The sequence below is a fragment of the Mustela putorius genome, unplaced genomic scaffold, assembly GCF_011764305.1.
Source record: "Mustela putorius furo isolate JIRA1106 unplaced genomic scaffold, ASM1176430v1.1 tig00003853_pilon_pilon_pilon, whole genome shotgun sequence".
In the NCBI taxonomy this organism is placed as follows: Eukaryota; Metazoa; Chordata; class Mammalia; order Carnivora; family Mustelidae; genus Mustela; species Mustela putorius.
Window position 1 is genome coordinate 46,408,600 of NW_025422005.1, and position 20,677 is coordinate 46,429,276.

Consider the following 20,677-nt stretch of genomic DNA (forward strand, 5'->3'; position numbering starts at 1 on the left):
TTCCCAGAGGCTCTTACTGTGCCTGACACACCGTCAGCCCCCATAACGATCTGTCACTGAATGAATACAGCATCAAACCCAGTCTTATAATACACTAGCCTCCCTTCACTCAACTCTTCCTCACCCACGGCCAGTGTTTTTCTTTCCTACCTCTATGTCTTGACTCTTCCACCTAAAATGTTTCCCTTTTCCATCTTGATGTATGCAAAGTCTGTCTTTCACTCAAGATCCAGTTCAAACACCATCCTAACCAAAGCCATCACTGCTCACCCACATAGAACATGCCTCACCATTCCATGACCTCCCATTGCCCAGACAGCTCTGTTTCTTTTATGACACTCAGCAATTTCTAAGCCTCATGGTTAAGAGACCAGGCTCTGAATTGAAACTACAGTTCCATCATTGACTGGCAGTGAAACTGTGGAAAAGGGACTTATCCTCTCTGAGACTATTCTCCACCAAAAAATGCAGGTAACAACAATACTACCTCAAAAGGCCCTTGCAGAGATTAAATGAGGGAACTTATTTGATGGGCACAGCCAAGGGCCTGGCCCATAGGACTAATTCACTGCCATTATTCTCCTGTGAGCATGAGCATTCCTTAATGATGGAGACTAGCTCTCACTCCTCTGGACATCCCCGGCATTGAGGTCAATGCCTGATAACCAGGGGATGTTCAGTAACTCCGCTGCACGCACAAATGAAGTTGGTGCTTCAGGCTGGGGAATTCCCCAGGAGAGAATCCTGGACTCTCACGGGACAAGAGAAGAGTAAACCTAGATCGAGTTCCTCACTTCACAGAGGGAGAAAATTGGAAGGCAACAAATTGCTTGTCCACATGCATGAGATAACAGGGAACTGAAAGTCACGTGTCAGGCAGGCTGCCTCCGTCTCCCCACAGACCCCTGTCCTGGGGAGAAGTCCAGCAGAGCCCCCATCTCTCCCGTTGGCAAAGTGGTGACAGGAGAAACTTGCTGCAGTGCATGGGAAAGCTAATTAGAACTAATTTATTATCTTCGCTCAGAACTAGGATGCCGGGTGGAAACTGCTGGAGGTCTGCGCTGCAAAGAGAAATGTTTTTGATTATATTTACACATCTGATTTGAGAAGTACATGGAAACCTAATCATAACTATAATAACGCGCTCATTAGCTCTCGGTGTACTTATCTCGGCTGCATGATAAGTTCTCTGAGGTGCAGCCGGACTTCGTCTTTTTCATGAAGTTTCCGCAGACGGTGTTGGGTGCCATTCAAACCTTCTCTGACAGCCTCCACAGTGCTCTGGAGCCAGGCAGACTGGATGACTCTGGGAAAGGTCCTTCTCCTCTCTGAGCCTTTTATCTCCTCTATAAAACGAGCCAATAGTATCTCCCTTGTAAGTTTGAGACAAGGATGAAATGTAATACTGTATGCAAATGGCACTCCCAATGCCAGCTGCGTCCAGGAGGTGCCCAGTAAATGTGATCCTCCTCAGTCAACGTGTGCATCTAGTATTCGCCGCAGAAATCTGGCCCTGCCCGTGAGGGCTGATGCATCTTCATCCTCAATCCAGGCTCTGCGCCCAGGGCTGAAAAGGGTTCTGAGTCCAGTGAAATGGGAGAACAGTTGCAGCACAGCTGTGGGGCCATCGTGGAGGAGGAAGGTGCAGGTAGTACTGTGTGCTGGGATGAAGAGACCACGTGCTTAGGCATTACACACACGTGTGTTTGAATCTTACCTCTGGCACTTCAGCTCTCTACGCTCAGTTTTCTCACCTGTCATATGGGCAAGAGTCCCTACCTAACACAGCTATTGCGAAAATGAATTTATAGCATGCATATGGAATGCCCAGAACATAGTTAAGAGCAAGATCATGGAGCAGGAGGCAGAGGCCGGTCCAAGACCTCATTACACATTGACCATGTGCTCTGTAAATGAGCTAAGTGAATAAATGGACGGAGTTCCCTATGATCTGGGATTTCTGGGGAAAGGAAAAAGAACACTGGATTAGGAGACAGAACCATAGTAGTTTATACCCTATCTTTTCCCATCAAGCAAATCCCCATCCTCTCAGTCCCAATGGTCTCATCTGCAAAAAATTGATCCTCGTGAAGATGAGAATGGATACCAGCGGGCAGGAGGTACAAAATGTAAAGCAGAATCTCATGGTATAGGAACACATTGAGCACAGCACCTGAAAATGTTAAACCACTCAATAAATGGCTGACGACACCTGGAACAACTTAAAAAGCACCCATTATGTGCCATTCACGGGGATTCCATCGTGGACTGGGAAACAACTCCTGTGCCCGTGAAGGAGCAGCAGCAACACATCCCTCTGTGTCATTATCCCCAATGGAGGGACTGGAAACCTGAGGGCCTGTGGTTGGGATCCAGCTTCTGAGGACAGTAGCAGCATATGTGGGGAATAGACAGGTTTTTGGATACGAGGGTCTTTCGATGTACCCTGTTTAGAATGTTTTCCATCTTATAACTTTATGGTGTTTTGTCTTTTGTCATTTTCTTTTTCATTGCTGGGGGACCTGTCTCCAGAAAGTTCCATCTCTCAAGTTTTCTTCTGATTTCCTGTGGCCTTAGGAAGCATATACTAACACTCAGCCGGAAATAAGAAACAAGGAAATAAGGAACAACTTCTGAGCAGAGGGCCTGGAGTAGAATCTATCAACTCGGGTGGGTGAAATTCCTGGGATCAACCCTTGTCTGGTATTCACCACCCATGGCAGTAATCCCAATCTACAGCCCACATCATGTCTTCTGCCGGTGCGGCGGCAGTCTGCGCCTTGGAGGCCCCTGATGATCCATCCCTCCTGTATGTATGTCCTCACTTCACCCCTTCATGGCCCCTGAATCTGCCCTGGCCCTGGGACTCTATCAAAACATTTAGTGGAGGTGATGTTGTGTTGGTTCTGGGCCTGAGCTTTGGAAGTCAAGAGGCTTCATGAGTGTACCAATCATCTACTCACTGCATGTCTCGGAAGTTGATGTAATTACGTAAGAGCTGATAATAGTCTTCTGAGTGTCAGATGCTATTTTAAATGCTTCAGATGAATTGATTTATTTAAATCTCACATCAACTTTATGAGGCAAATGCTATTATTACAATACCCATTTTACAGGTGGGAAAATGAAAGGACAGAGAAGCTAAGTGTGTCCCCCAAATCACACAGCTACTAAGCTTAGAGTTATTTAAACCCAGGCCATCTGATTCTAAAATCCACATGTTAATCACTATTTTGAACTTCAGAAGGGTTAACAGTCTTGCCCACATTACACAATGCCAAAACTGGGATGCAAACAGGTTTTATTGACTCCAAAGTCTGACCCTTCTGGCCCCAAAACTTTAAAAGCCCATTCTGGACCTATCAGGAGCTTCAACTAAACCCAAAGACAACTTTGACAAAAGATTAAAAACATACAGATTATAGTCAGTGGTCATCTTATCAGAACTTCACAGAATCCTTCACTGGTTCCCTTTTCCGTATCCATTCGTGCGTTTGTGAGTGTGTGGTGGAAGACCATGTATGGCGAGCACTTTTAGATTCCCAGATGGAAGCTCCCCTGTTCTTTCCACCAACATCAAAGCATGGGGTAGAACCTTCATTCATCCAGTCAACAGGATTTTATTTAAAGGTGTAACCCCGTAAAGTGTTGTTACGCTAAGGACCGTGGCTTCAGTGGGGAGCAAAGAGCAAGCAAACCCTGGTCTCCCATCCTTACGGCAAGGGCCTGTGGATTGAATCAGGTTCTTTTGTTTCAGGGGCATGTGACCCGGGGTCAGCATTGCACGTTAAGCCTCAGTTTCTTATCTGTGACTGGAGTTGATAATAGTATCTGTATCATAATTGACATTTTAAGATTCTTACGATGGAAAAATGCAATAAAACAAATGAAATGTTTAGCAGCATGTCAGGTTCAGATGTCAGATACCTTAAAACTAACTAATAATATTAATAATGGTATTAATAAAAACATAAGTATTATTATTCTAGAAGTATATACCAGAGAGTATGCTAGATTCTTTGAATTCATAAGATAAGGCCTGTTCCTCCCCTTCAAGAGGTCAGCAGTCCTCATCAGGAGAACAAAATGCGAACGGACAGCGAAGACTTAGAACCGCAGGCACTGTTAGGGGCCACGTTCGGTATTAGAGCGCAGAGGAAGTACAGGCAGACTCCTCGTTATGGAGAGTGTGAAAGGGACATGGCAGGGGAAGTTCCACAGACAAGGAGTGTTGGAACCCGGCCTTGGTGTTTGGAAAAGGCTGGGGTAAGGAGAAATGTGAGAAGGGAAAGGCAAAAAGGGCATTTGAGACAGAAAAAAAGGCTGAGCTAATGCTCAGACTGGACTGTGCTTGGATGGCTTCCAGTGGGAAAATGGTTTCTGGGAGATTGGGTCTGGAGTGAATGGTTGAAGAACAGGAGGCATGAACTGGTAGGAGATAAGCCTGGGAAGATACCTGAGGCCCGATCATGGAGGGTCTTAAGTATCAGGCTGAGGAGATAAGCTTTACCATGTCAACAGACAGAAGAGAATGAGTGAAAAAAATTACCTAAAATAAAAGGATCCACTGATAGATCAATGCAGAGAGACGGGAATATAGATACATGTGATACAGTTTGCAGGTAAGTATATGTATAAAGCTATCTCTGACTATATTTCTGTCTACTGGCTCACTTTTATTTTTTAAAAAATAAGCAGCGTGTGAGTAGGATCTGCTCACTCCTTGCTCACCACGGCAGCCACAGCAGCAATCCCAGTAACACAGAAGGCCCTTCCTAAACCCTTGCTGAACGGATGAAGCGGCTACGACCACTCTACTTTGATGTCTGTCGAGTGAAAAAAGGAGCTAACATCTTGAATGTGGAGGAAGGTGGCTGCTTTCCCGAAGCAGGAGACATTTCATCTGGGCATTACAAATGAGCACAATTTAGCTTCGGCGAAACGAGCCATTCCTGGTGGTGGGAACACAGGTAGAGAGGACAGTGTCACTGCCCCGTGTACAGGATGGCGAAGAGGATAATTTCTGGAGCCAGAGTTCAAGTCCGAGAGGGGGCACCAGAGCATGTCTCTTAACTCTGTGTCTCAGCCTCTCATCTGTAGAGACAGGGATAGTTGGGCACTTAATTTATGAGATTATTGTGAGAAGGTAAGGTGCTTACCACCGTGCCTGGCCTATCCAATAAACTCCACATAAATGTTTGCTTTTATTAGTAGTATTACTGCTGGACCCCGAGTGCAATCAGCAGACTGGACACTCTAGAGTCCTATCACACAGAAATTGATTCTTTCTTCATGTATTGTATCCGAGCAGCCTCTAGGAGTGTCCGACACAAATTTCTTTGGTACAGATGAAGACCAGAGAGCTTGAGAGTCACTTCTGAAGAGATAAGTGAATGTCTAAACAACGGGGAATGGGGAAAAAAGAACATATCGTATGCTAGGATTCAGAAGGGATTGTTGCAAGATATTAATGAGCAGAGAGATCTGGAGGAACCATGTCAAAGCTTTCCTGAGAGAGAGTGAGAGCAATACCTGGGGAATGGCAAAAAGAGAGATGATAAAGGAGGAATGACAGCTCCCGGCAGGCCTGGACCAGCGGCAGGCGACACAGAATAAGCAACAAGGCCAGAGAAAAGCAGTGTGTCTTGTTAAGTTCCTCTGAGAAGCTTTAAATCAGCAGTGGCTTCTTGGCAGGGTGAGGCAGGGCTCCAACCATTACAGGTTATTCAGAAGCCACCAGAGAAAAATGGAGAAGGAAAGCCTTGAAGAATGAGCACGGTCTCCGATGTGATGTGGTTACCATAGAGACCGTTCTCAGTGGTACCCGGGAAGGGCAGTGCTTGTCCTCCGAGCAGTTAACAAGCTATTAGACCAAACATGAAGATGCCAGCAGGTGAGCAGAATGAAGCCGCTACATCACAGCTGTCTGTTTGCTAAGATCAAACATGGAAGATATCGCCATAAATCAAGCAGGCCACTGCGGCCACTGCGGCCACTGAGTCAAGTTCAGGGGAGCACAGTGAGACTTCTAACCTGTGAGTCGCAGCCCAGGGACCAAATCCCAGAGCTACATGCTCAGAAGAATGGTGCACACGTGTCCCCCACACTGGCTTGAGGATGCAAATGAAATTAAAACAAAACTGCAACCCCAAGGGCCATGAACAGTAACTAAGAAGGCAGGAAAGACTGGCTGACAGAAGTGTGGAGAGACAGGAAACAAAAAAGGATATTTCACATTGTGTTGCCCAACATTTAGTCAGAGCTGAAGATAAAGCCCGACTTTGCAGCAAGCCGTGGGATCTGCTGAGTTTAGGGCGGCAGAACCAGGATCTGAAACCAAGGCTTCCTCAAAGCAGGGGCTCTGCTTCTCCTGGGTTGCTTCTTCAGGAAAGTGTCTGGAGACCTGCCTCCTTAGCGCAGTAGGCAGCGCGTCAGTCTCATAATCTGAAGGAAAGTGTCCGGAGGAGGTGAGCCTAGGCTAACCACCACCTATATGTATGATCTCCTCTCTAAACACAGAACTATGTACCCAGATAAGCCATTCATTGCGTGCTGAGACCTGCCCTCTCCAGGGGTGCAAAGGCCTTTCCAGTGTGTCTGTTTGTACAGGTGGTACCCTAACACCCTGTTAGTGTCTACTTCTTGCCTACCTGGAGGCCTCCTTCTGCCTCTCCTCACACACCTGGGCTATATTTAAAACATCACATGTTCCTATCTTTGCATGTGCTGTTTCCTTAGCCCTTTACAATTCCTACTTCTCTACAAATCTCAGTTTGAGGCCAACTCATTCATTCATCCATTCATTCCCTCGCTCACTCAGCAGTGTGGGATGCTTCCTCCATGCTCCCACACCCCCTGCACCTCACCTCGCAAAACCTGCTGCACTAGGTCAGAAGCAGTCATCGAAGTGCCTGTTGAGCTCATTGGATTTTAGATTTCTTGAGGGCAGATTGTGTCTTGCTCCCAGTCTAGGAGAGCATCTAGAATCGAGCAGGTAGCAGGTGCTTAATATTTATTAAAGGGTGAATAAAAGAACAAATGAATGCACTGCATTTCTCATTCTATAAGGTTGCTACATTCTGAAGGGACTTCTCCAAGCCATCAAGCCAGCCTGGGATGAAATGTTTTTGTGCACATTACTTAATAAAAAGAGCTCTGGGTCAATTGAAAAATTTAAAGTCAATATGAAATTGATCCTCATCAGCACTTTCTCCTCCAAACATATAGACACAGGGACATTTCTGAAACATATGTATTAGTGTTGCATTTTCTGCTCCAGAGACTCAGCGATCGTCGTCACCTCCAAGCCCAGCCCTCATTAATTTATGGGGCATCCAGCATAATCAGCAACAGGCTTCTGGGCAGCATAAATCAGAGACCAGCTGAGAATTTGGGGGAGTCTCTAAGCTGCACACATAGCAATTTTCTTTCATGCTCTTTTCTCTTATAAGTCACTGGGCACTATTTAAATTAAGTTGGAGACCTTTAGGCTGAATTTCAAGGACACTCCAGGATCATCAAATCTGTCCACTTCAACCGCACAGGGAAAGAGAGTGTTGATGTCCACAATAACACATCCTATAGCACCTTCTCAGAACCCCTATCTCATCTTTGCTTGGTTTATCAGTCACTTAATAAAGATGCGCAGGGTGGTGGGGAAGGGGGAGCGAAAACAGTCAGCAGAAGAGGGAAATAAAACTGCTCCTGCTGGAGGCCACAGGACACAGGGAGGGAACCAGACACACCAGGCATGACAGTGCATAGGCACAGTGTCTAACACGGAGATATATTCGTCACTGGAGGTGGTATTTGCGATGATACGCTGAGACAGATCAGAGACATATGTTCAGACAGAATTGGGGAAAAGATTCAGACCCTTGTGTTCAAGCAGCAGGGATGATGGTAGGGACTGCGTGTTTGTGTACACCTCTCCCCAAATTCCAGTGTTGAAATATTAATCCTCTACATGATGGTATTAGGAGGTGGGGCTTTTGAGCTATAATTGGGTCATGAGGGTGGAGCCCTTGCCAATGGGATTAGTGCCCTTCTAAGAAGGAAGGCTCTTCTAAGAAGAGTCATGAGAGCTGGCATCTTCTCTTTCCTGTCTTGGCCATGTGAGGCTACGCAGGGATGGCCACTACAAACCAGGAAGTGGGATCTCGCCAGACACTGTATTTGCCAGTACTCTGATTTGGCCTCTGGAACTGGGAAGAATAAATGTCCATTATTTAAGCCTCACAGGCTAGGATATTTTTGTTACAGCAGCCTGAGCTGACTAAGTGGAGGGAAGTCATAGCTTCGGAGGCTGACTTTCCTCCCCTTAATTCTGTAGCGTTCTGCAGTTGTCTGAGAACCTCTGACCCAGGATCGTCTGAAAAGAATCCATAATCCCTTTGGCTTTGAATATTTGTTCTTATTTGTCTTAGAGGATTTCATCGAGGGCAAACCATCTTTCTTCTAGTTGATATGCAGGCAACATAGGGAGTGACCTTGACTCCCTGGATGCCAAGGTAAACATGCAAAGAAGACAGCATCCCCAGATTTTAGGTGAGTGGCACAGTGTGAGAGACTCCAGGTGATCCTTTCATGGTTCCCTGGGGGTAGGGATAGAGGCTGGAACAAAGCCTGGGGGTGGGGGGGTATGAAAAACTGCAGTGAGGGAGGGGCTTTAGCATCAAGTGCACTTCTTCGTGGTTGGTGGGAGGTGCCAGGCTGGATTGGGTCCCTCCTGTCTCCTTGGATGCTACAAAGAGCTGCTCAGTACTGACAAGGACACCACACCACAATCCCACCCTTACCTGGTTTTCTAGTTATTCAAAGACTGTGTTCCTAGGTCCACCTGCTGAAGCCCTTCACGTTTCAAGCCCTGGTCAACTATTTCAAATACGTCAAATATTTGAAAATATGGTATTTAATGTCACAGCAATATTATAAATAAGGTGGTCTTCTGTCCCTTTTCGAAGTGAGGTTCAGAATGGTTAAGGCATATGCCAAAAGCCACACAGTTTGCAAGCAGCAGAGCCAGCATTTGAAAACACGGCCCTGTTGCTGAACTTTTTTTTTTTTTTTTTTTTTAAAGATTTTATTTATTTATTTGACAGAGAGAAATCACAAGTAGGTAGAGAGGCAGGCAGAGAGAGAGGAAGGGAAGCAGGCTCCCTGCCGAGCAGAGAGCCCGATGCGGGACTCGATCCCAGGACCCTGAGATCATGACCTGAGCCGAAGGCAGCGGCTTAACCAACTGAGCCACCCAGGCGCCCTGTTGCTGAACTTTTTAAAATCAGTTCCATTTTCCAGTTTTGAAAGTCAGTTACAGTTGATACTTGTGCTCTCTAGCCCCGTTGAGGAAAATGTTGTCGGTCCCCTTAATTTCAATTCACAAACCACCTGTACAGTTCCTTCTGGTCTCCAGCCCACCGTGCCCCCTCTGCACTTGACATTTCTAGGACATGGCTTGCACATACTCTTCACATGTTCCCTCCTAGAATACTTGGGATAATTCTCTCCAATCTGAGTCAGTCCTGGTCCAAAGCTATTCCTCTTTGTAGTTCATTTTTTGGAAAAAATTGTTATATATTTACAGAGACTATGTGTATCATAATATCTGACTTAGAAGAACAAAATATAGAGAAATAAAATTCCTTCTAATCCTACTATACAGAGAAATCCACTCCTATCTTAATGCACTGTGTTTTATCTTTTTTAGGTATCTATGATGTGTTTGCAACAAAATTGGAATCCTACTGCACATAAAGTTCTGAAGCCCACCTTCATGTCCATAGGCCTTTAAAAACACAAAACTTTAGGGGTGCCTGGGTGGTTCAGTGGGCTAAGCCTCTGCCTTCAGCTCAGGTCATGGTCTCAGGGTCCTGGGATCGAGCCCCACATCGGGCTCTCTGCTCGGCGGGGAGCCTGCTTCCCCCTCTCTCTCTGTCTACTTCTCTGCCTACTTGTGATCTCTCTCTCTGTCAAATAAATAAATAAAATACTTTAAAAAAGTAAAAACACTAAATTTTAGACTAGAAATATGTTCTATTTAATGATTACATTAGTTGAGTATGGAAAACAGGGAAACACTTTGTTAACTTCGGAAATTCAGATTTATATTTTTTCAAAATTCCAAGTACTGTGGAAGTAAACTTATTTATTCACAAATCCTTGTAATCTCTCTTTTTAGGATAAAATACTAGAAGAGGTATTCTGGGGTCAAGAGTTAGGAGGTTATTTCAGGTTCTTCCAGATAATTTATGTTAATTAGATTCTTACCAGCACTTTCCATCCTGCTCTGGAAGATCATCTGGCCTGGAAAGTTCTCCTCAAGTGCCCATGAAGAGCAGTCTTTTAGATGATCTTGCGTTTATTTGAATAGGGACTGAGTTTAAGGGAACATGTCAAGACAAGACTATGTGTTGATCTAAGCAATTTCATTTTTATCCTTGGCACAGGGCTAAGCTACATTTCTCAGCCCCCTTCCTATTACATTGGGGCCGTGTACGACTGAATTCTGGCCAGCAGAATGTGGGCGGAAGTGACATATGCCACTTCCAAAAAAACGCCCCTCAAAATCTCCCAAGTATGATTTTCCTCTCTTATCTCCTCCTGCAAAGACCTTAGAGGCCACGTGTTGAAGATGATGACAGCATACAGATGACAGAAAAATATCCGTGTCCCTGAATGACTGTGTTCAGTGCAACAATACACTTCGTGTTGCGTATGAGGTTGGGAAGGGTTGTTGGTTAAGGCAGCTAGCATTGCTTATTCTAACTAATAGTGTCTGATTTACTCAAAGGTTCCCATACCGAAAAGCCTCAGCTGGTTCTTTGTGTATCCCACTGTGAATCTGCCTTTGACCAGCACGGCTGACACAGAGGCAGGAGTCCTCTGTAGCTCACAGCACCCAATCTAGCATTCGGCACAGAAAGGGGCTTACCTGGCTATGGGTTCATGTGCATTTACAGAGTAAACAAAACCAGACAAAAGCCCCATGATTTTAACTGGCAAGAAGCTTAAGCGAGGCCCACTTTACCATCTGACATAGACCATCCACTGGCCTCTGCCCTGTACCCCCCAAATAAGCACTTTTTAGTGACCTAGATAGAGCGTGTGTACCTGCCTCCACATGAAAGAAAAGCCAGGGCTGGGGACCGCCCTTCAGAACAGAGGCTGCTGTGTGGAGGAGACGGTGCTTCCAGCACTGTTGCTTCCCTTCCGCTGACGCTAATGACAGTTTGCTAATTGTAAACCAGGGAAACATCTCCCCGACCCCCAAGAGCTCCAGAAATGGGTCTGTTACCTTTGAGGCAACGTGGGAGCAGAAAACCGTTCTTCCTTCTAAACCGTTTTATCTTGGACTTTCTCCCCATACATGCGGTGAACGCAGAGAGGGTGTGTTCATAGGAGAGGGGAGTGTGAAACTGTCCATCGCCCCAACCGCAGGGCCTTTCCCTTTTGGTTGTTTGCTCGGTTGCAAAGCGAGAGCACGAGGCAGATGTGTGTGGAAGACACGGGCAGGCCCGGGGGGGGGGGCGGTTAATTACACGCGCATGCAGTGCGGGGGATGGCAGGCTGAGGATGCAGTTACACAACTAATTATATTGAAACAACAAACTGCAGCTTCCTTGAAGGGCCTCCGCCCATGGGGCCACCGTGTTGTCATGTTGCCACAGGACCTTGCCTTTCTTCCGTGTTGGTATCACTTGTGGAATTAACTTCCATGAGCCTCCTTTCTTCTCCCCTCAGGATGTCATCAAATCACCACCCCACTGCAGCCTTCCCTGGGGCCCTAGGACCCCTTCCCTGGCTGACTGAATCCCTCTTTCCTCTGTGTTACCCCAGAGCATGGGGCTTCTATGCCATTACTCTCTATGTCAGGGCCTCAGTTGTTCAATCTGGAAAGCCAGACCAATGGGCCTCTATGGGTCTTCTCCAGCTTCTTCTTTTAATTCTTAAGAATAATCAAACGGTTTCAAAATAATATAGTATTGGGCAGATTGAGGCTTTGGCACCAGAAGAGGCATCTGAACAGGACTCAGCAGCTTCTAGCTGAATGACCTGGGCAGGAGGACTTGGCCTGTCTTTGGGCCATCTGTAAAATGGTGTAAGGATGATATTATTTCACAAGACTGGAGAGTCATGTGAAAGTATTTATAAATAAGTAATGAAATACAGTGTTTGTACCAGTCATATTAATAAAAAGCTAAGTGAGTCCCTCTCTACTCTAAGGGACACTCTACCAGTGCTGGATTAAACATCGTAAAACCTAGATCTCAGGTTCTCGGAATCATGTCAACAATCTCCACTGCCTCTCTACCTGTAGGGGAGAAAGAGCTCTCATTAACAATCCCCACGAATCTTTGCACTAATAGTCCCAGCGGCTCTGGCAATCCTGTGCTGGCCACCTACTTTGTGTTAAACACGTGCCTGGGGTTTGCCACTAAAATAAAATGAATAAATTAGACAGGCTTATGGTCAAGTCTCTGATGTGCAAGTGAGTATTTATGTGATCTTGAGAAATTTGCTTCACTTTCTGAATCTTGGCTTCCCAGTCTATAAATCATTTATAATAGGGCCTACTATAAAAATTTCTTATGAAGGGGTGCCTGGGTGGTTCAGCCGGTTGAGCATCAGGCTCTTGGTTTCAGCTCAGGTCATGATCCTTGGGCTCTACTGGGGGTCTGCTTGAGCTTCTCTTCCTGTGCCCCTCTTCAGCTCATACCCGCTGACTCTCTCTTTCTCAAATAAATAAAACTTTTAAAAAATTGTGAAAATTAAAATGTGGCAACCGCCTTAAATCTTGCAGACCCAATCCTTGACACAAAGTAGCTGCTCAACAAAAACCATTTCTCCTACTTTCCTTTCCCTTTGAGCACCAAGATTCTAGAATTCCACAGTATAAAACATTCATACTAATAGGATGTGTGGTAGATGATGGGTGTCCTCTAGGGGAGTGACATCACAGGAAGATCCCAGCAGAATCTCTATTCCAGCATCACAGTTGGGCCCCGTGCACGAGCCTTTCGTCCACAGTGTTCACCACCATGAAATTTTACCATGAGTGTTTAATTTTTTTAATAAAAAGATTATTCTCCATGATGCATGTGATAAATATGCTGGCTTCAAACCTTCTAGAAATATTAAAGGTTTTACAGTTCAATGTTTGACAGACCCAATTAATCCCTTCCACACAGAAATATTCAGGAGGGGAGCTATAGTTGGGTTTTTTAAAGCTCCAAGAGTGTTCTTTGATAAAGGTAAAGGAAAGGTAAAGAGCTTTGAAAAAGAGAGCGAGATCCTTGAGCCACGCAGAACAAAGAATGCGAAGACCCAGAAGGCTGCATGGTGTGGTGGGAGGCTAGGAGCTGGGTTGTGGGGGGTGGGGGTGGGCCACGAGGCAGGGAGAAGAGTGCTTTAAAATCTCGTTAGAGCATTTGTCAAATGAAAGGCACAACCCAGCCCAACCACAGGACATTAGTCTCAGAGTTCTCTTTTCTGCTGGGTTCTAACACACACACACACACACATCCGCTGTGTCTGGGGCAGGGAGGTAGTGGGGGTGGGACACTCCAAGGGCAGAACAAACTTCAGAAAGGGATCAAGTGGAATGTACCATCCCCTCTTCACGAGTCCTGGACTCTTCAGTAGCCTCCGGCTAGCTCTTTTGGTCACCAGGGCTATTTCCTGCACTGCCCTCTCCAATCCCCACCTGGATTTTGAGCTTCTCTAAAGAACAGGAAATATTTTGGTCTTTGGTTTTTGGGTGACTTTTTCCCCTTAGCACTCACCCTAGCTTTTGTATATAATAGGTATCTAGTAAGCATTTGTTAAATGGATACAGTTGGTGTTTAATAAATCCTCCATGAAATGGCCTAATGACATGAGTGGTATAAAAGCCCTACTTAAGAACACTGTTTCAAAAATTACGAACAGGCTTCACCTCCTTCTGGTTCTCATTCTACAACAGAAAATTGAGTTTAGGGGTGAAACCACTGAGACTTCCAAATAACACCTCATTCCACAAATCCTTAATGGGCACCATTCCATGCTAGGTGAGTCGGGACACGGTAGCCACGTTGCTGGTAAAGGAGACTTGTCATCATTGTGGGAGGTGCCATGATTGAAGCATGTATAGAAAAGTGTGCAGCACAAAGGCAGGTACACCAAACCCAGCTTTTTTGTTCATGGCGGCACAGGAAGAGGGGTGCGATTTAAAAAAAAAAAAAAAAGCTTTGAGGATGAGTAATAGACTCTAAGCTGAATGCTGAATGATAGTGCCAAGGGAGACCGGGCACGCGTACTTCCCCCGTATCATACATATAGTCGTGACCTATGACCTTCCATTTAAACTCCAGATGGAACGGCTTGCTCTGCGAATCAACCTCCCACACAAAAATCTCAAAGTGTCCGCCCACTCTGCTTGGTAGTTTTCTTTCACACCCAAGTCAACGTCCAACCCCAACCCCTACTGTTTTTATGAGAGCATTTTCCCAACACACGACGCCAACATATTTGCCACAAGATATTATGGGGGCAAAAGTGTAATTCAATTATGTGACTTAATCAATTCAAATGGTTAATGTACAAGGATCTCAGGATGCCATCCAGCTTTCAACTGAGGGCGAATAATTGTTCCATAATTTCTTAATTCTCCCGCAAGACAGTTTAAATTAAAGGATGTCAATTTGCAAAGCCAGACTGCATTGTATTCTTAAATTGGGCCTGAAATAGCCACAAGATGAGGGTAATAAGGCAGAGAGAGCAGCGCCCAGAGTGCCTGGTGCTGTGCAAAATTGTTTAATACGGTCAGACCCTTTAATCTTCATATCTACTGATGCAGAAAGCAGCATATTTCTGTCACTTATGATAAGAAACATTACTTTTTAAATTCCTTGGTGAGGCCTGCAGATCTTAGGCAGCCAAGATAGCAGGAATCTCTATTTCTGTGTCTGTGAACATTTCTTTTTTCCCTTAAATTGGTTTTATTCTAATCCATTTAGTCTCCATTCTGAGTCAGAGACAAGTAGCCCTGAATGGAACCACACGGGAGGAGAACAAAGGCATGTGCCTCTCCGTTCCCAGATTCTACTGGCAACACCTCCTTGGACAAGTCCGTGAGTAAACGAGTAACGAATGTGCGAGTGTGAACTGCGGGCAGGCAGCTGGTTCCAGAAAGGGGGAGACTTGGAACAGCATTTGAGAGAAACAAAAACACGCTCCCGAGAAGAGGATGCCGTGGGAGGAGGAGATGATCTGAAGTATTCTCATCAAAGAATCCAGCATTGTACTCACATGTGTCCGAGAAAGTGGTTTGGTCAACTGGGTGGGGGTGACGCCGAGAGAAAGGAGGCTCCGGGGTCTGGACTGAAGAAACGGGACAGTGGTTCCCCCAAGACTGCCAGGGCCACGAGTCAGGAATCGTCATCGAGAAAAGCCGAGGACATAGCTGCAGGGCAAGAAGTCTCGGTCACTTTGAAAGCAAACCAAGGAAGGAGAAAGGGGGATGCAATACAAAGTGAGTCCTCACACTCACACGGAGACCCCAAGGAACCGAGCCGATCAACAAAATAGAATTTTCAGTGTCTCTGTGCCTAACATTGTGCCAAACTACGTGGAAGGTACAAAGAATAACATTCATCAGTCTGTACTTTAAAAATCTGGACAGGGTTATCCATACACAGGCTAAAATTCAAAAGGTACACAGGGCACGAATCTATCTGTAGGACAAATACCAAGAATGGAATTATTGGGTAAAGAAAACATTTTTAATTTTGATCGATATTGCCAAATTACCATCCAGGAAGGCTGTAGAATTTTACAGTCTCTTTAGCAGTTTATGAAGAAACACCTTTCCCTTGCCCTCACCAACAGAGCCTGTCTTGGTTCTTTATTTAAAGAGACGTGAGATATAAGGCCTAATAATGACAATAATGATGCTAATATTAACGAATGAGCATAGCACTTTAAGTAGTTTTTAGTCTTTATATATATTAATCCATTACTCCTGGCAGCAACCCACTTATTATTGCCACTAAACATAGACGGAAACAAAAACACAGAGAACTCAAGAAACTTGTTGGTGACCACAGTTATGCAGAGCGGAGCCCTAACTCTTGACTTCAAGGCCCTAACTCTTGACCATTAGCTCTTATTCCAGAGGTGGGATATAACCTAGGGTATGTATTATATCAGGAACATGCAAATAGGAAACCTGAGGGTGCATATGGACATGGAGACTCAGAGACGCCAGTTTTTTTTTGTCTTAATGGAGTTAGACATGGGCTATAACTGGGAAAATGTTGGGCTTTAAGGGTTGGTCTGCAAACCTCTACAAAGAACAGGTTGACTTTTTCTTACTTTTTTTTCCTAGTACTCTCACTAGAAAAACATCATTCCATAAATATTCATCATGTATTAGAAAAGGTCAAAGCTGCAAAATCTAAAGGTCCAAAAAGCATGGTACTTTAAGTAACACAGACTTGGGTTCTAGTCCAAGTTATGACACTGGTTAGCTAGATACCCTTATACAAGATATAGGACTTCTCTGAACCTCAATTTTCTTCAAATGGAAAAAAATGAGTCTATGACCCTAGAAAAATTTTTATGGTGACTAAATAATACAAACAAACAAACAAAAAAACCTAATGCCAAACACTCAACAAATATCATTATTTGTAGATAACTTGTACCTATCTGTTAAATCTTACTTTCTCTGCTTCTCTTTGCAGGCCTTCTGGTTTCATCAAATTAGTTTACTTTTCTCAAATATGATGGAATTTTCCAGTCTGCTTGCATTTCTGTGTTCTATTCTCTCTTGCTAAAATACTCACCTTGTCCCCAGGTCCTACCTGTACGAATTCTACCATTAAGCCAGACAGATCTATATCAAATGCCATCAACTCCACAAAGTGTTTCTTGACCAATGTCTTCTGCAGTACACTATCCCTAAGGGGGTTGAATTTCTAAGTACTCTTGGGATTCCCAAGTATTATTGGGAATTACGTCTAAGACACTAATCATCATAATACCAACAGTTAACAAATGCTTTATTATGTACCAGACACTGTTCTAAGCATTTCATGTATTTCATATCTCACTTAATCCTCTTCACATGCGATACGGACCATGACCATCCCCACTTAGACACAGTCCTGAATGCCAGTCATTATTAGCACGTCTGGTCTACACAGAAGGACTGAGGTTTCTAAAGGGCAAAGAGGTGACAAGCATAATAATTGAACTTGTTGGCTTTGGAGGGAAAACACCTGTGTTCCAGGCTTGGTCCTGATGGAGTTACCAATTCTCTCCAAATTGTAATTTCTAAAAGGGGATGGGGATAATACCAACTTCAAGGCTTACTTTAGTTTGCAGATCTAACATTTGGAACAGTGCGTGGCAAATGGTGAGCACCTGAATGCCAGCTTCTATTATTCTCATTTAAATAGCCTATAGTAGGTTCCAAAGGCTTGCTTCCCCACTTTGCATTCACTACTCCCTCTGCTTGTACTGCCTTTTCCCATCCACACTCACTATTCACCGTCAACTTGAAGAACTCAAGGCCTAGCCCTGCAGGAACCAGGACTAGCATCTCCTGTTCTGCAAAGTCTTCCTGAAAGGCCCCCTGTCCAGGGAAACCTCCCTCCTTCACACCCTCTATTACCTTAGACCCAATTCGCTTATACCCCTCATCTTAAGGCCTGGAGACTCCTGCTGAGAACTAGGAGGTCTAGGAAGATGGGGACTTTATCTTAATTATTTTTAATCCCTACCACTTAGCACACTATTTACATAAGCAGGGTAAACTCTCAGTGCCCATTAAATGATTTAAAAGATGAATTAAAAATAAATACCTGCATGGTAAGAGGAAAAGTTACCAATTCTTAACTCACTACTACATAATTCACTGGAAAGTCATTCAATATCCCAATCAATGCATAAAAAAGAAACTCGACTAAAACTAAATGTTTTATAAAAATAGATGAGAGGGTTCTGTAAGGAACCCACTGCATTCCTATCAGCCGCATATTCACTCAGCACACTGCCAGGCTATTGATGTTTTAGTGACAGACACTGCAAAATGATAGACTCACCAGCAATTCATGAACTGAAGACATTAACACACACGCTGTTAGGCTGCTCAGATATAAACAGAATATTATGGGAGGAAAATAATAATTAACTTGTAAGGAGAGGGGCAAATAAACATTCTGTTAAAGGGGGAAAAAAAAACCCCAACTGAATATAATCTCCTTCCATTACATTATGAGCATTAAAATTAATGGTGTTCGTTTTTCTGTGGTTTGGGTAGCCATTGTATTTAAAAAGCTGAAGTTAACTTCACAGGGGAAAAAATAAAAAATAAATTAGATGCGGCGGTGTCTCAGGAAACTTCATTTTCTGAGTGAATAGCCAAGTGGATGCACATCGCCAGCATGTCTGACAACCAGTTTTCCATACTGGTGTGTTCTAAATGGGAAAGGAAACCAACTCTTAATTTAAATTATATTGCAAATCACTTCTTGCCTGCTGAATGGCATTCAGCTGCAGTAGGTGGCTTTCACATAGGGCCTCAAATGCAACATTGGCTGATTAATGCTAATTCGAAATGTTTGGTTGGAGGGGGATGGGCACTCAATCTCGGTGGTGCATAGGAGGTGAGGCAATTCTATGGTGGGTGACTGACTCAAAGGCCAACGGCATATTTGCCATCAGATAAAAATGTACATTCACAAACATACCAAGACAAGTCAATTATTCTCTGATTCACTATTCCCTGGGTCCCTTTGTGTAAAGAAAACTATTTATACTCCCCATCAGATGGATACACAGAATCAGAGTAAACAAGCCCCCGATTCCACTATTCTATATTATATTTCCCACGGTACCTTCCATTGTGGAAGTCATTAGTTTTGGTCTTTTTGTTCTCGATTTATCAAAACAGACATTTTGCCAGTGAGCTCAGTTTTGCTCCCAGATGCAAAACAGCAGACAGAATTTCTGACCAACTGAAAAAAAGAAACAAAACATGCTTTGTAATCTTCTGGTGAGGGTGACTGGGAATTTGTTCTTCTCTACCTCAATGACTAATACATAAACTCTAAAACCGGAGCTCAAGAGTTTAGGATTCTTTCCCCCTTCCCCAGATTAAAAGTTCAAAGAGACAAACCAACCCATCCTTGTCTTTTGAATTAACTCCCAATACAATGCACTCAAATCAGATAATCCAAAATGCAGAAATTGATCAGAACCAACACCTGAGAAAACAACAACAAATTAACACGAGCCATCATCATATTTCACTTGTCAAATCAACAACTCTGTAAAAAGAAAAGAATACTTAGTGTGCAAGGCTTCCAGGGACAGATTCTCCTACACAGGGAGACCCCTGTGCCTGGGCACCCATCACAGGACAGCATGCTTCCTGCTTGCACAATGTTCTCATTGATGAGGAGTTTGTGCTATAGAGATGGGAGCATTTTTGTTTTTGTTTTAACATGTTATTCATGTATTTGAGGGGGAGGGAGGGAGAAAGAAAGCAAGAGTAAGGGCAGGGGAGAGAAGGGCAGAGGGAGAGGGGGAAGCAGACTCCCTGCTGAGCGGGGAGCCAGAAGCAGGGCTCCATCCCAAGACCCTGAGATCATGACCTGAGCTGAGGGCAGAGGTTTAACTGACTGAGCCACCCAGGCACTCCTAGAGATGGGAGATTTGCTCAGATGGTCTGGCGTGGGATCCTGGCTCTAGCACTGTGGCTGGATTACCCCAGGTACGTTCCCTTCCTTTTAAGACCCTGAGGTTTCTAGTTGTGGCATGATCATGAGGTTTTGAGATAAACTACCTTGCCGTATAGGTAGTGGCTGACATAAAGTAGACACTCCATAAATGAGGGCTATGATTATAAGCACTTGAGGTATCAGTATCAGTACATCTAATGGACTAATTTATATATGCGTCAATAGCCGGTATGCCATAAGATCATGTTTTCTGTTGTGTGTAAGTCAATGTATTTCTATAGCTGAAAGCTAATTTCCACATTTGGTCTCTGACCTTTAAAATTACTGAATGTGCTGCTCTCAAGTGACAGAATCTTTTCTGTACTTGACACTGATTTGCAAAATTAGATGTCCGGAGGGCTAAAACATAATTTTCATGAACAAAACAACAGTGTAACAAGCCTGGGACTATCTCATTAAATCTGACCACAGCAAAGTCTTGGTGACCATCAAGGGACTAGCCCTCTGCTGCCACAGGACCTTCAGGCAGGGGAACCTTGAACAGCCTTCCCTGAGAAGGTTCCAAAGCCCCGGTGAGTACATGACGCACTCTGTGCCCAGAATATAGAAGGGGTTCTCAAACTGCATATTAGAGTCACGTGGGGAAGACTGACAACTTCCTTAAGTTCAGGTACCACCCAATTCCGTGAGTCACAGTCTCTGGGGGTGGAGCCCTTCACACTGGAAAACTGGTGTAAGCTCTCTAGGTCATTGCCATGTGTACCATGCGTGGGGAAACAAACAAACAAACAAAAACAGAGAAATACTCTGATTGGTTCATGGTCTTTGAAAGTGGTGATCGTTCTTTTCATAAGAAGATGGAAAAGTGTAGAAGCAACAAGAAAAACAGAACCCAAGAAAGAAGAGATGAAGAGAGAAGAAGGGAATGATCTTTAGGCGGGGGGCACAGGGGT

The 20,677-nt window shown here is 44.4% G+C and overlaps 1 protein-coding gene across 3 annotated transcripts in view; it reads right to left on the reverse strand.

Annotated features, from left to right (window-relative positions):
• DAB1 (DAB adaptor protein 1) overlaps nt 1-20,677 on the reverse strand; it is a 1,133,694-nt gene that overhangs the window by 781,282 nt on the left and 331,735 nt on the right. For all 3 annotated transcript variants that reach the window (XM_004751627.3, XM_004751624.3, XM_004751628.3), the window contains exon 3: nt 15,286-15,439. The gene's annotated coding sequence lies outside the window, so the exon portion shown is untranslated. The remainder of the gene's footprint in view (nt 1-15,285; nt 15,440-20,677) is intronic.